Raw genomic sequence first — 16,919 nt, 5'->3', positions numbered from 1 at the left:
ATTTACAAAGAGACACATATACCCCTTCAAAGTGTGCATTCTGGTCTTTTTACTCACACAACTTAGTACAAAGCCATGGTGTTCTCATAAACCTTTCAAGAAAACCCTAGAAATCTATTTACAGAGTACTTGAGGTTTTTCAACAAGTTGTTTTCATTGAACTAGCTGAGCTTTATAAAATACGACTTTGACCTTTCCAGACAGTGGTCCAGGATCTGGAGTGGTCATGGCCAGTCTGGAAGGTGGCCAGTGCCTCTGTTCAGAGCAGCTCATTTGTCAGCTCCCATACCAATAGGAAAGCTAATAATTCTTCTCCAGAGTGTTTGTTCTTATTTTGCTATGTTTGGACACTCATATCATCCACTTTTCATCAAAATATGTCATGGGAAAGAGCCCTTACTAGTCAACCCTACTGATTCTTACAAAGCAGAGAGGCAACCAGTTTATGTTACAATGGGTTTGGATTACAGGGGATTTTAAAGGACAGCATGTATAATTTGTTCTTTAGATGCTGTGTAACTATATTAATCTGCACCCAAGAGGAGGTCTCATGAGGTTGTTTTAGTGTTTGTATGCCTCTCCTAAAGTATTTAAACATAGATTCCTAACCCAGACCTTCAGAAATTAGATTCAAGTCATCGAGGATGGTAAGGCATCTGCCTATTCAGCACTTACCCCTCCCACAAGCGACCTTCATTTTGGTTCAGAAGGTCAAATGCGGATTCCTCCTGAAGAAATTAATGGCCTCTCCAAGATAGACCCCATCCCACCTCACCAAAGATGTATTAATTTTGTCACTGTCATTCCTCCCCCTTGCTCCTTATTCCTTACTCCTTCCCTTCATCATCCCATGTACACACCTTCTGACCATGGCACACTAGTTCCTATTTTCTTGAACTTTTCCACTCATACAGTTTTGTTCCAGTCAGTTGAGTTTCTCGCCTGAAAATCTTTTACTTTCATCTCTGCATGTCACATTCCCATGCCTTGTTCAAGACCCCGTTCACTCTGTAAGACTGCCTAATCTTTTAGTTAAAATTAATTCCTCCCTTTTTGTGTTTCCATAGTTTGGAAAAAAGAAGGAAGAGGAGAAAAAGAAGGAGGAGGAAGAGGAGAGAAAAAGGAGGGAGAGAGAGAAGAAAACAAAGACGAATAGGAGGTGAGGAGGAGAGGAAAGATGAGAAAGAAAAAAATGAGAAGAAAGTGAAAAAGGAGACACTGGTATGGTAGATCTTAACATGATTTGCTCTCAATAGGTCCAAATGGGTGATTTTTATCCTTCTATTTTTCAGAGGTCTAGCTTTTTGTTTGTTTGTTTGCAGAAGAACATATTTACTAAATCGTTATTAACTCAAGAAGAGGATTGTTAATAATTAGCACATTAATAGTGTGAAATAAGTAAAGTTCTAAGTGCTCAAAGTCATTGGTCTCCTATGCAGATGAAATGGCCCTGCAGTATCCTTGCCTGTATACTTGTATGCTTGGCTCAGAAATTCTTCTTTTTATTCTTTTTCACACTTCAACTTTTACCTTAAGCTTTAGCTTAGATCTAACTGGAATTCTGGGAATTCACTTGGAGTCAGGCTCTGCATTCTTGCTGAGGCTGTGTAGTACACCAGGATTAAGAGTAATAGGCATAGAGTCTGGGCATAGTGGCTCACACCTGTAATCCCAGCATTTTGGGAGGCCGAGGGAGGAAGATTGCTTGAGCCCAGGAATTCAAGACCAGCCTGAGCAACATAAAGAGACCCGGCCTCTACAAAAAAAATAATAAAAATTAGCTGGGCATGGTGGTGCACCCCTGTAGTCCTAGATACCAGGAGGCTAAGGCCAGAAGATAGCTTGAGCCCAGGACTTCAAGGCTGCAGTGAGCTATTATTGGCACTGCACTCCAGAGTAAGAACATGTCTCTTTAAAAAAAAAAAAAGTAGTAAGTATAGACTCTGGAGCCAAAACTTTCACCCATTGCCAAATTGCAAAATCTGTCTTTTAGCAAATCCAGTCAACTTTAGAAAAAAAAATATACTTCCTCTCTGTTTCTTTTTTCTTTCTTTCTTTCTTTTTTTTTTTTTTTTTTTTTAATGAGTTAGAGTCTTGCTCTGTTGCCCAGGCTGGAGTAGTGATTTGATCTTGGCTCACTATAACCTCTGCCTACCATGTTCAAGCAATTCTCCTGCCTCAGCCTCCAGAGTAGAAGGGATTACAGGCACTTCCATGATGCCTGGCTAATTTTTGTATTTTTTTTTAGTGGAGACAGGGTTTCACTATGTTGACCAGGCTGGTCTCAAACTCCTGACCTTGTGATCCACCCGCCTCAGCCTCCCAAAGCACTGGGATTATAGACGTGAGCCACTGTACCCGACTTCCTCTCCATTTCTTAAAATGTGGATAATACTTCCCTCACAGACTTTTATAAGAATTAAATGAGAGAAATATCTGAAGGATATTAACACAAAGACTAATTCAGAGTTAGTGCAAAATAAAAGGTATAATTATGATTCTAATTCCTAATGATGATTCCCTATCCTGAGGCACTGTCAGAAAGGAGCTATTCTCAGTGAGCCCATTTTCAGCCCCTGTACTTACACCACATGTGCAAAAGCACCTCTGCAGTTGCTCATGCCTCTTTATGGTGTCTAATCTTCTCTGATTAACTTTATTCAAAGTGATTACCTCCTTCTCCTCCTGGTTCCTTCCTTTTCCAATTGAGTGAGGGTATCCTGGCTTGGGTGCTGCCCCTTCCCACCTCTGAAGATAACAGCTCTTGGAAGAATGAAGCTGGATGTGGGTCCTCCAAGAAAGCACAACAATGGCATTCTACATATTAATTTTAACTTTGCATTTCAAAATAATTTCAGATTTACAAAAAAGTTTCAGAAATAGAACTTTCATCTCCATGTTTTTATCCAAATTCCCCAAATGTTAATTTCTTCTTCACATACCCATTGTATAATAATTACATTTAGGGAAAAATTGATACAATATTAGTATCTAATCTGTGTCCCTAATGCAGAATTCTCCAGTTGTCCCACAAATGTGTTTTTGTTTTTGTTTTTTTCTGGTTCAGCATCCAATCCAGTATCACACAATATATTTCATTGTGATGTCTCCTTAATTGCCTTTACATTTCCTGATTCATTCTTTGACTCGATTTGTAATGTATGACTTAACACTTTTGAGGAGAATTGACCAGTCATTTTGTAGATTGCTCTTCAGTTACTCTGTTTTCTCATAAATTATGGATTTGCATTTTTAGCAAGCATATGATAAAATGATGTGTCCTTCTAAATGCATTATATCAGGAGGGACGTGATGTCCATTTGTCCCATTGCTAGTGATGTTAACTCTGATCCCTTCATCAAGGTGGTCTCAAAGAGGAGATATTGTGGGACTATGTGAAGATTCTGTTTCTCATCATTTTTTTTGTTGTTCACCAATTTTAGTATCTGTTGAAGATGGTTGCCTGAAACAATAATTACTTTCTCATTGCCAAATGGTGATTTCTATTTTCCTCATTTCTTTCTTAAACACTTCTTAGTTAGAATTCTACTCTAACAAAGAGATTTTCCTTTTCATTTTTCATTCATTCATATGTTTATTCATTTATATTAGTATAAACTCATAGATACTTTAGTGTCTGATTACAATTTTAATATTCACGATTTTGTGGCTAACATTACCCTAGACTTGGCCATTGAAAACCCTTTCAAGCTGGCCAGTGAATCCTGAAATGTTCTTACATTACTTGCTTGGTTTTCCTCCTGAAAATTATGTGGGAGCTGTGGCAGATCAGGAAAATAAAGCCTTTCTGACCATCCCAGGGAATTTAAGCAACTTTGTTGGTTGTCCTGCCTTTCAATGACTGTAATTTAGCTGTGCCTACACACTATTATATATAACCTATACACAGGTGTTATCCAACTGGTTTTTGTGTGTATATTTGCTTCTTCAGTGATTGCTATGTGATCTATCATTATTTCCTCTCTATTGGTAGTTTTTATAACAATTTTGTAGGAACCCAACAACACAATTCCCCATGGACTGTTGAGCTCTAAAACATGCTTTTTTTTTTTTTTTTTTTTTTTTTTTGCATTGTTCCGGCACTGGATTCTATTTCATTAACATTTGATTTTGCATTGCAAGACGCTGATATACATTAAAAGGTCACCACCCAGTCATTTATCTTTTAAAGTAACTGGACTGGTTATTTTTTTAAAGTTCCATCAGGTTAAAACGGTTAGCAATTTTTCTCCTTGCAGTGTCCCTTCAGCATGGACCAGGCAAATAATAGATCAGTGCAGGTTCAGATGCATTACAACATTAGTCATCAATTAGGTTTAAACCAGCACTGTAATATATCATTTATCTTGCCTGCCACGGCTCTTTTGAACATTTAATTTTTTAAGGCCTCTTAGGGTTTTTTTTTTTCTTTCTTTCTAACTGGCCTCCTGCCTCTCTCCTTTGTCTCCGACACAGCCATGTCCTTAAGGAACAATAAAAATTAGATTTGTTTGACCTGCTCTCAGGGTTCGCTTCAGCGAGATGGATTTTAATAGCTTTGACTGGTTGGGCAGACAGCTTTTATGTAATATTCCAGACATTTACGCACTGTCTTTTGCTGAGCCCTGAGCAGGTGTGTACGTGAGAGGATGTGTCTGTGTGCCACTAAGGAGCTCCTTAATATTCCTTTCACATCAAATAATCCTCTGGGAAATTGCTTACTCCTAGATATGATGGGCATCTCATTAAGTGCTCAAGACATTGGCATGTCTTTCTCCTCCTAATAACTTTGTTTTAATCTCCGGCACTCAGCATTTATTGCTCTGTTAATGTTAAAAGGATACTCTTTGCTCAATGCAGTCTTTCTGAGTTGACTTGGGTTGTGATGGGTTCTTGTTTTTTTCAGGTGATTGAATATTCTACATGAATATTCTGATTCAGCATTTTTCATTTCAAGGTGGATTGAGGTCTTAGGGAGAGCAAGAGTTTCTTAGCCATGTTCCCCATGTCTTCAATGGTGATTCAGCCTTTATCAAATGAGCTGCTGACTGACTTCAAGCTGGTGACCTCCTCCTCCTGTGTCTCAGTGTCCATCGTACTAGAATAATGATAATACCTGTCTCACAATGTATTCACTAGTTTTCAGCAAAAGTATGGAAGTCTCTGGAGTGCCTGACACAACAGCAGGGATTTTTTTTTTTTTTTGCAAGGAGAGTATAATAATATTCATTCCACAAAAATTTACTGAATATCTACTTGGTTTCAAGTACTCTTGTAGGCAGGATAGCATCAGTGAACAAAAACAAAGATTTTGGCCCTCATGGAGGTTAAATTCTTGAGGGGCAGATCAACAGTAGATAAAGTAAAGAAGTAAAATATTGGTATGTTAAATAGTACTAAGCACTAGGGAGAAGAAGATAAAGCAGAGTTGTTGAAATGGTTAAATAAGATAACATGAAATGTTCCTAGCCAGTGTCTGGCACATAATCAATAGTCAATTAGTAATACTTATTTATATCAATTATTCATTCATTATTTCACATTTATTCAATGTATGTTGAAATCCCTCCTCCCTCTCTCCCTCCCTCCATTCTCTCTCTCTCCCTTCCTTCCTTCTTTCCTTTCCTCCTTTCTCTTTCTTTCTTTCATCTCTCCCTCCCTCCCTTTCTTCCTTCCTTCTCTCTCCCTCCCTCCCTTCCTTCCTTTCTCCTTCTTTCCTTTCTTCTTCCTTCCTTCCATTCCTCCCTCTCTCCCCTCCCTCCCTCCCTCTTCTTTTCCCTTCCTTCCCTCTTTCTTTCTCCCCCCTCCCTCCCTTCCTCTCTCCTTCCTTCCTTCTTTCCTTCCATCCTTCATTCGCTCCCTTCCTCCCTTTCTCCCCCCTCCCTCTCTTCTTTTCCCTCCTTCTCTTCCTTCCTTTCCTCCTTTCCTCCTCTTTCTCTTTCTTACCTTTCTTTCCTTCCTTTTTCCCTTTCTCTCTTTCTCCCTCCTTCCCTCCCTCCCCTCCCTTCCCTCCCTCCCTCTTTCTTTCTTTCTTTTCTTTTTCTGTCTTTCCTTCTTTTTCTTTTTCTCTCTCTTTCCTTCTTTCTTTCTCTTTCTTTCTCTCTCTTTCTGTCTTTCTCTCTCTTTCTCTCTTTCTTTCTCTCTCTTTCTCTTTCTTTTTCTTTCTTTCTTTCTTTTTCTTCCTTCCTTTCTTTCTCTCTCTCCCTTTCTTTCTTTCTCGCTCTCTTTCTTTCTTTCTTTCTTTCCTTTCTTTCTTTTTTCTTTCCCTACTTTCTACCAGCACTTGACCAAGTTGCTAGGATATAGAGATGAACAGAGTAGGTCCCTGTCTGCAAATTGTTTGTAGTCGATGGAATCTCAGCCATGACAAAAACCAAAGAATCATGTAGACAAGAGGATAATTGGATAAGGGCATAGAATGAGATTTAATTTAAGAAAGGCAGGGTGGGAGAAAGAGCATCAGTTAGAGAATTCTAGCTTCTGCAGGCTTCTGGCACAGCACACTTGCAATTTCCTGATGCTGATAGTAATGTCTGTCAATGACTCAGCCTGCTGGATGACCTCTTCTAGTTATTTAGCTATTTCTTTGAAGCCACTTTAAGATCCAATAACTGGAAGAGAAGGCCTGGCATGTAGGGAGACTCAAACCAAATGGCTTTACTATTAGAGAGGCCCTCAGGCTTCCTTTGGAAGAATAGCTGTAAGCTACTGGCTGACTTGAAGTTTCTTGTGCTGGAAAAAAGATTCTGTGGGGAAAATGAGTAAAATTAGTTGAGGTGTTTTCATATTTTAATATATTGAGATGATCAAATTTTAATTTTGACCCTGGCAAGAATTTGTTGTTTGAATGAGCACTCTGAAAAATGCAGTGGTTAGATTAAATAAGCTTCTGGCTCTGAAAATAATTCTAAAGAATTAGTTAATTACTCTATACTTATTCATATAGTTGCTAATCTAACCATTCACTTATTTATTCTTTTATTCTTATTTATTTTTTAATTCATCTGACTATGTTTTTGAGCATCTTCTTTCTGATAGGCATTGTGCTGTGTGCTGCATTACAATACAATGTGGTTCTAGTAATCAAAAACTGAACACTTTGAATTGTATTTTTTGGAGATTATTTAAATTCTCTTTGATTTTGCTAGAAGACATTTTTTAATGTCTTCTTGCAAAGTCAAAGAGAATTTAACAACAGCAACAATCCTTCCTCAACTTTACTATACAGCACAGTAGCCCCATGAATGAGACAGGACAAGTACAAACCCCCGTTGTTCCCTATCTGTAGAAAAGGAAACCAAGGCCCTGAGAGATCTAGTGGGAGTAGCAGGTACTGGCCTGGGTGCTGGTAATACAAGGTGAACAAAGGCAGTGTGGCCAACCATTTTACTTTGCCAAAGACTGTCCTGGTTTTAAAATGGAAAGATCAACATACTAGAAGACCCTGCAGTCCTGAACAAACCAGGGCAGTTGGTCACCAAGAATTCCTGTAAAATTGTTTCCACATTGCAGAACACTAAGTATCATGCCAGGTACATGTATAAAATCAGTAAGATTTACTGATTTGGGTTACAACAACTAAATATCCTGCTGAAAACCCTCAATTGCTTTCCCCCAGAGGCCTGAAATGTGTCTGGTGCTCTTCTTCACAAATCCCCAAATTTAGCTGGTTATTGAATAGACAGAGATATTTGTTTCGTGAAGAAAATGGTGATGAGATAAAAACATTCTAACATGTTGTTACAATGGCTGATTTAGACCCCTTCCCTTCACTCTCTGAGTGCTGAATGGCAAGTTCAAGGACCACAGGCTATTCTTGGTAGGATATATTATTTTGTATATTTCTGGACTATAGTTTTACTTTAGGTAAAGTGATGTGGTGAAAGGGGAGACAAAATTACCTGAATGCTATGAATAAATCACTTTGCATCCCATACAACTCTACCCTTCTTGGAACAGATAGCTCCCTGCCTCTGGTTGCTTTCTAAAACATAGCATTATTCTATGTCTGTTCTTTTTTTAAAAAAGGCAATAACACAAAACTAATGACCAGAGCAATTCATCAAATGAAGAGCGTAGTGGACTGGGGATCAGAAAAAGCTCAGGGTTTTTATAAAGTTTGAAAACTTTAGGATAGTTCATTTCTCTCCTGGGGTCTCAGTATTTCCACTCTGACAGAGGCACAGCCATGCCTGCCTCAACACCTTCCCCAACCTCTTGCAAAACATCCTGAACTCTAGGAAGGAAGACCCAAATGACCATCACTTCATGCTGAGAGTATTCTGTTTTGATTAACAAATAATCCTGGCTGCAGCATTAAATCATGTATGACCTTAGACAGATTACTTAGCTTTTCTGGATTTCACTTTTCTCATCCACAAATTGGGGGATTGTAAACCAATAACAAAGTATCGTCATAAGGATTAGCAATAACGTAAGTAAAGCTGCCCGCACAGTACAAGACCCTGGGTAAGATGTCTGGAGACCTTAGTTTTCGCTCCAAGGATGTTGAGCTCTGATTTCATGAGACAATTATTCCATCAAAATTATATTCACATTGATGAATCAAATACTTTTTGGAACAAATAGTATTGATTCCATTTGTATTTTTGATTGAAATTTCTGTACAGCACAGTTCACCATTTCTCGTTTTTCCCATTTTAATTTTACTATAATAAAATATTTCTTTATAAATTATTTTGTGAAATAAATATTTTGTGAATCAATCAGTATTTTTTACATGACAAATTGAACTGATTCTAGCTTCTGTCACTTCAGATTTTCTTTTGTGAACATTAATTCTATAAAATTCAGTTTCAAAGTCTATTCTTGTTTAAGAAGAGTTGATATTTTTGTTAATGTGTAGTCAATAACATATTCTACTATATGTGATTTTCATCCATTATATTTTGCATCAGATATTTCTACAAGTAGTGTTCATTACGAATGCAAAAATCATTGAACATAAAAGACTGTGCTTTTTTAGAGCAAAGGATAGAGAGCATTAGTATGACATAAGTCAGAGTCAAAGTGTTGGGGTTAAAACATCCTTCTTTGTTCCTAATCTTCCCCTTACTCTCCTTCCCCCTGGACTGGGCTTCTGACACTGGCATTCACCTGAGCCTCACCTGAGCTGGCCATACTCTTTGCACAACGTTATTGAAGAGAAGAGAGGCATTAAAGGGCTTTGCATCCTTGCTGCTTTTCCTGATGTACTTCATGTTTGGAGACAGCCTTCCTTTGCTTTTTACCAGTAGATTCCAGCGGAGCTTGCACCTGAGTTTGCAAGAATCTTGTTTTAGCAAAAATCCTGGTTTTGAACACAAATTTGTGGTGAGGAGTAAAAGACACAGTGCTGACAAAGAATCTTGCATAATGTCTGATATGGTGGCCCTTAATCGATAGGAATTTGTTCTTCTCACTTGCTCCTGGGCTTGTTCTTTTCTCAGGGAGACAGTGTGGCCCAATGGAAGGGGCATGGGCTTCAGAATCAGAGTGATCTGGATTAAAATCTGAATTCTCCCATTTTTTAAGTGTTACTGGATGAGTTATTTCATTTATCTGAGCCTCAGTTTTGTTAGTAATAAAATGGGGAGAAAAATATTTTTTTATATATGAGCACTGTTACAAAAGGTAAATGACAATACATGTAAAACATTCACCCAGGAACTGGGAATACATGACACACATAGTCCCTGCCCACATATGGTGTAGGGAGGGGTTCAGACAGAAGCAAATTTTCATCAAATTAATAAATTATTATAATCATGACAAAAATGAAAAGGGTGCTCTAAGGACAAATAAGAAAATCTAATGTCATTGGAGCTTAGGAGTGCCATTCAAACCATGGTACACATGATGGTTGTGCCACATTTTCATATATGTGTGTGTAATGGTCTGTTTTCATACTGCTGATAAAGACATATCCAAGGTCAGATAATTTATAAAGAAAGAAAGGTTTAATGGACTCACAGTTCCACGTGCCTGGGGAGGCTTCACAACCATGGCAGAAGGCAAAAGGCACATCTTACGTGGTGGCAGGCAAGAGAGAGAATGAGAGCCAAGTGAAAAGGACTTCCCCTTATAAAACCATCAGATCTTGTGAGACTTATGCACTGCCTTAAGAACAGTATAGGGGAAACTGCCCTCGTGATTCTATTGTCTTCCACTGGGTCCTTCCCACAACATGTGGGAATTATGAGAGCTACAATTCAAGACGAGATTTGGGTGGGAACACAGCCAAACCCTATCAGTGTGTGTATGTGTTCTTGTGTGTGAATAGTGGATACAAGTGCAGTCTTTGTAATTAGGCAGATGTGAGCTTGAATTTTGACTTTTCTTATATGTAAGTGAATTTTGGCAAAGTATTTTATTTTCTAAATCTGAGTTTCTTATCTGTAAAAGGGGAGCACAACATATCTACCACATGGAGCTGTCCTAAGGATTTTCCTCCCCTTCTTCCTCATATCTAACTTTTACTGAGTGCTTTTTGCATTCCAGGCACCATATACTCCGTGCCTTACATCTATGTAATCCCCACAGTAATCCCCTGAAATTGGGACTATTAATATCCTGAGGAAACTGAGTCAGCAAGAGGTTAGGAAACTTACCCAAGAATATACATTCATAAGTGATAGTTAGAAAGAATTTCGACCAAAAATCTGGCTCACTAGGCTGTGTGTTTTACACAAGATACATGGAGAGAGAGCTCAACACCTGAGTGCTCTTCTCATCCTGATAGTTTATCATCATTTTTGACTTCTTCATCAAGCGGCTATAAATTTTCTTTATTCCTAACCATCTGCCCGAGGTCCATAGAACACAATAGGTGCTCTATAAATGCATTCTGAATAGATGAATGTACTGTATGTGGCAGAGGCAGTCCCGCTGTAGAGGTGGCGGGTGAGGTGGGACGGGATTAAGCACCTTCCCCCACTGCTCGCCAGTATTTTCAGAAAGCCTTTCAGCACCCTTGATTGCTATGTGCTCTGACAAATCCATAAAATATGGTCCCTTTCTAGCTGCTTGCCCCGTCTGTTTCTGGAGAGGTGCCAGCCGCCTATTTGATCAGCTTCGGGCAGCAGTGCAGTAGTCAAGGCTGAACAGAGTGCAGCCAGCTGAGAAAATGGGTAAATATTTTATAGACTGTACTGTAAATAATGTATACATTCAGAGAAACAAGGTGAATCTTTTATAGGCCTGAGCCCCTGTTAAGTCAGCAATTAAATGCTGGTGCTGGAAAAAATAAAAGCTAGTCCTAAATCTTCCTACCTTATAGAGAGTCAAAGGCCTGCACTTAATCTCTGGGCAAGAAGTCAGTCTCTATTCACTGATGCTGATTATTTTTTACTATATGTTTTTTCAGAGACAGAGTTTTACTCTGTTGCCCAGGCTGGAGTGCAGTGGGACCGTCATAGCTCACTGCAGCCTCGAACTCCTGGGCTTCAAGCAATCCTGCCTCAGTCTTCCTAGTAGCTAGGATTATGGGTGCACATCACCATGCCTGGCTAATTTTTACATTGTTTGTAAAGACAGGATCTCCCTATGTCATCAGGCAGGTCTTGAACTCCTGGCCTCAAGCAATCCTCACATGTTGGCCTCCCAAAGTATTGAGATTACAGGCCTAAGCCGTTTCTTCTGGTCTCTGTTCACTGATGCTGATTTGCTAAAATTTCAGTATTTTTTCTGCAAAGAAAAACTCCTTTTCTTTATCCCAATGGTACTTGTAGATGTATATGCATAAATGTCTCTTTACTTACATTTGCATATATATATGTTTATGTTGAGTGTCTATATGTAGACCTTCACATATGAGATTTATTTTAATCCTCAGAACAATCCCAGTGAGGTGTACGTAGTAGGCACATAATAAATATTTGGTTTCCTTTGTTTGTTGAGGACCTGCCTTGTGCCAAGCCCTCCCCTAGGTGATAGGGTACCGTAAGCCTGGAGTGTACAAGCTAGTGGTAGGAACTAAGTAGTAAACACAAGTTTCTCATGGAGCTAAGTGCTGGGGAGGAAAAATGAAGCTGAGTAAGGGGAGCCGAAAGTGCCGAGCAGAGGTGATCCTATTGGCACGATCACCTCTGAACAGACACTTGCAGTGTGGATGGTGGTGGTGAGCATGTTCCTATAGTTTCAATGGATTATAGCAAATGTGTTGTTTGGCCCAGATCAGGACCAAGGTATTTATTCCTTCAGCTTCTGGAAACTTCCTTGAAACTGCCCTCAACTGAAGGAACTGCCTTGATCAAGTTTTGTCCCCACTCTCTAGGGGCAGTTCACATCCAATGACTATTGATGCCTGTTTTCAAAGACCTGACCCCTTGTGTCAATGGGAATAACCCTGAGTAGGCAACCTAGGTGGCAGTGAGGACCCTGTCACTGATGGTATGTGAAGCCCTGATGGCTTTGGTATGCTCCGGTGGTGCAATTGATAATTAGTGGTGAAAGATGTAGGATACCAGTGGAAGGGAGCACAATAGTCATTACAGTATCTCAGCTATTTAACAGGTTTGAGGGAAAGAGTAATTATAAGGATAATAGAATTGGATAGTGGAGTGTAATTAATGCTTTGGGAAAATGCATAATGAAGGCTAGAGTGATTAATCACCAATGTATGACAAAATGTGGAAGTCAGAAATCCTTCTTGGCAGCATATGAAGCAACACTCACTGCAGTCAGAGAGTGAAAAAAAAAAAACCTGAGGCTCAAGCCCCCGACTTAAGTATAAAGGTAGCAGAGCTCTAGAGGAGACTGAATTCTCAACCACAGTTAAGCCGGCTACACCAAGGTCAGGCCCTTGATTGGGAAGGAGTCTTGGAGTGAAAAAATCTAGGTTAATGCACATAAAAACCTAGAAACCCCAAATGTCTCTGGATTCTCCTGGCCTGTAGAAATGGAACATTTTTCTTTGTTAAAGGATAGTGCTCCATCTTTACTTGAAGATAATGCAGAAGCCTCTGCCTTACAAGATGAAATCTCCCCATCTCCCCTTGCCCACAAAAATCTACCTCCTCTTGTCTGTATGGCCACCAGGCCAGTAATGATGTCCAGTCATAACATAACCAAGCTGAGGAAATGCTAGGCATGCTTAGGGAGGAAAGGTCCTATATCCTAGAAGGAGTTGAAGAAATCAGACAATATGAACCAGCAGGACTGGATGGATACGTTTAGACCTAGGTCCAAAGAACGATGATGGAGCAAGGAAAGCAGAACATACAGTAGGGTAAATGATAGCTTATTGATACGAGGATACTATACTGTTTGGCAGAGTTTAATACCCTATAAAGGACCCTAGGAGTAGACACTAACATCCTGCTATCATGAGTCTAGAAGCTTTGTATAAGTGTCAGGCAACACTAGGTAAAGTAGAATGAATAGAACAGCCATGGAAGATGGTATAAGAAGGATCAAAAAGAAGTAGGTGTACTGGAGTGGACATAATAAGTCAAGAAAAGCCTCCAGTCAATTATATTTTGTAGAAGGAATCAGAGGACACTTGTTTACCAAGGCAGTGGACAGAACATGCATTGTTGAAAAGCTCAGTTGGCTGTCCTGTGCAGGTCTGAACTAATGGTAGGAGACGGTATCACAGAACTTGGCTCCCTGGTAGCAATGGGGATGATAGAATCCTCAAATAACAAGGATCACTTGGTGGTGCTTAACCATCAGAAGAAAAGTTGTTGTAGAAAGATCAGGAGGATCAGCCTGTAAAGAGTCATAGAAACAAGACAGATACACAGGCAATGCTTGTATTGCTCAATATGTACTCAGAATAGTCAAGGATGAATGATCAGGGTTTCTCAATCTGAGTTCATACTCAGACTCAGAATCCACTGACTGAAGGAAAGGCCAGATCCTTGAGAGGAAAAAAAAAAAAATCCCAGTAATACTAAAGAAGCGCATTTGTTAATGATTTCCCTAGAATCTCTCCAAAGGGAACTACAATCTTTTACTTAAGTAATTACATACTGGGAACAGGGGAAAATGCAGGTATTTCAGAGGCTGCTGATCACAGGTTGTGGGTTGACATTTTCACCCAAGAATCAGAAGCATTATCAAGCCCTCACTATTAAAGTAGGGGCATATGGAGACCACTATTGAGTAAATGGAGTCCTGGCCCAGGTTCAGCTCACAATGTATCCACTGAGTTCACAGAGCCATATGGTACCTATTTTCTTGGTCCCTGAATGTATAATTGGAATGAATGTAATTTTTAGTTGGCAAAATCCCCACATTGGGTTCTTGGCTTGTGGAGTAAGTTATCAAAGTAGAAAAGGCTAAGTGAAAGCCTCTGAAACTAACCTCCTAAGATAGTAAATCTAAAACAATATTCTATCTCAATAAGAAAAGGAACAATAGAACAAATTAGAGTCATCCTTGAAAACCTGAAAAAGGCAGGGTGGTGACCTCTATCTTAACCCCATTAAATTCATCAATGTTGTCCAGTGGTATGGGATCTCATTCACAAAGTCTGATGTAGCTACTGCTGCCGCCAAACATCCAACCAGATCACATCAGAGACCAACCCTGAGCCCCGGATATAGCATTAGTCCTTGAAAAGGCCACCCAGCCACTTGGTGCTAAGTTTGAAGGGGCAGAGATTCATCTTGACTCGAATCAACATGTATTCTAAGTATAGGTTTGTCTTTTCTGCTCGTAGGTCTTTGGCCAGAATTACTTTTCAAGAATTTCTAGAGTGTTTGACCTATCAACAAGAGATTTTACATAATATCGCATTACACTGAGAAACCCACTTAATAGTGAAGGAGAGAAGGCAGTGGGACATGACAGAATTCATTAGTCCTGTCATATACTGTATGACTCAGAAGCTGTCACTCTGATAGAGTGAAGGAATGGCGTTTTGGAGAATTTTCTATAGTGGCAGACTTCAGATGGGACCTTTGAGCACCGTCTTCCAGGATGCAATAAAAATCTGCATCAGTAACAACTATAGGTGCTATGTCCCCAGTAGGTAGAATTCATGGGTCCATGAGCCAAGGAGTAAAGTTAGAAGTGTCTTTCTTACCACTACCTCTAATGATCCACTTAGAGAATCTGTGCTTTCTATCCCCACTATGGACTCTGCAGATTTGGAGGTTCTGTCTTCCAAAGGAAGAAGGTTTCCCTCAGGGTACACTTCAAGAATCCCATTAAACTTTAAGCGATCACTATCTTCTGTTCACTTTAGGCTCCTTACACCAAAAGAGCAGCAGGCATAGAAAGCAATCACGGCCTTAGTCAGGGTTGCTGACTGACCATCTGCGGGAGGTAGGGCTGCTGTTACACAATGTGAGCAGGGAGGAATAGGTCGAATGTCCAGGAGATTCACTGGGGCATCTTTTTGTACCCCCTTGCTCAATTGTGCCATTAAGTAGATATGATGACCAGAGGCTCAGACTCCTCACGGACAAGGAGTAGTCTTGCTCTCCCACTTAAACCGTCCAGATCAACAGAGCTGCAAGAGGGTGAGGGGCATATGAAATGGATAAGGAGAGAAAACTGATGAGTATCTGTGGCAGCTGAGAGACTAACTGCAATGGCAGCAACTTGCTCATCCTACTCATCTTCCTGTTGTAAGCTTCCCTGGGAAAAGAAAACAATCATAATCCCAGAGGATCTGTTCCAAGTTGGGTTAAATTTATTATATAAACCAGCACTTTGGGAGGCCAAGGTGGGTGGATCACGAGGTCAAGAGATCGAGACCATCCTGGCCAACAGGGTGAAACCCCGTCTCTACTACAAATACAAAAAAATTAGCTGAGCATGGTGGCACACGCCTGTAGTCCCAGCTACTCGGGAGGCTGAGGCAGGAGAATTGCTTGAACCTGGGGGGCGGAGGTTGCGGTGAGCCAAGATCACGCCATTGCACTCCAGCCTGGTACCTGGTGACAAAGTAAGACCCTGTCTCAAAAAAAAAAAAAAAAAAAAAAAAACTTATTATATAAAGCCAGTGGATCTGAGTAGTACAACTGTAGAGGATTCTGTACTGCCCCAAGGATCCCCTGTTTAGGATTGAGGCACTCATTCTGTTAGCTGCCAGGTGTCTGATGAGAATCCAAGCTGGGAAATTTTTGGAGAGGGCAGAGGCCATGGGTAGAATACATAAAAGAGGGCACCTAATGGATCTCCAGTCCCAGTGATTCCAGAGATGTAGGAAGGGAAACAGCCACAACTTGAGAATGTTGGAAGAATCAATACTCTCTGTTTAACAAATAAATTAATAATGATGGATTGGGTAGGAGGTACGGAGTGAATCATCCAAACTCAGAGAGATTTCCAGTAAAAATGAGACTTAAATTCAAGGATTTTATTCAAGGTCATTTTGTCATCTCAAAAGGGTCTTTTCGGGCTTTTAATTCTAAGCCTTGGTTTTGCAGTAGAGGAAACTAAAGCTCTGGCAGACTAAATGACTTATCTAAGACTTATAACCAGGTCTTCTGACTCAGAGACCTAAATTCCTTCTTGGACACCATTTTGAGTACAATTCAACACATGCCTAGATATGCATAGTATCTTTTGAGAAAGGTTTTCAGAAAACAGAGTCAAGGACTGCCAGTGTCACCTTACTAGTCACCCAGGTCTGTCTGACTCCCAGGGCAGGGCTCTTTTAATTGTGCCATCTTCCTCTCTATATTGACAAAAGTGATTGAGGATTTCAATCCAGGTCAGCCCATTGTAAGCACTTGCCACAAAGTAGATGCTTAGTAAATGTTTGTCTCTTGAATGAAGACAACTAACCTAATGGAAGGAGGTCAAGTGGATGTGGGGAAGAACATGATGGTCTTCCGGCTGAGAACCTGGGCTTTGAGATTAGCTAAATCTGGGTTCTGATCCAGGTTCAAAACCATTTGCTGGTTAATTGACTTTAGGTAAGTTATACTCTCTTTGAATCCATTTTCCTATTTGTAAAATGA

At 39.9% G+C, this 16,919-nt stretch overlaps 1 long non-coding RNA gene across 5 annotated transcripts in view; it reads left to right on the top strand.

The window, feature by feature from the left end:
• LOC120366045 (uncharacterized) overlaps nucleotides 1–16,919 on the top strand; it is a 123,795-nt gene that overhangs the window by 49,455 nt on the left and 57,421 nt on the right. For all 5 annotated transcript variants that reach the window (XR_012512440.1, XR_012512439.1, XR_012512437.1 and 2 more), the window contains exon 4: nucleotides 1,068–1,159. This is a non-coding gene — a long non-coding RNA (uncharacterized LOC120366045). The remainder of the gene's footprint in view (nucleotides 1–1,067; nucleotides 1,160–16,919) is intronic.

This window comes from Saimiri boliviensis, chromosome 11, assembly GCF_048565385.1.
Source record: "Saimiri boliviensis isolate mSaiBol1 chromosome 11, mSaiBol1.pri, whole genome shotgun sequence".
NCBI lineage: Eukaryota > Metazoa > Chordata > Mammalia > Primates > Cebidae > Saimiri > Saimiri boliviensis.
The sequence above is the reverse complement of the archived record's forward strand: the minus strand, read 5'-3'. Positions and strand labels throughout refer to the sequence as shown.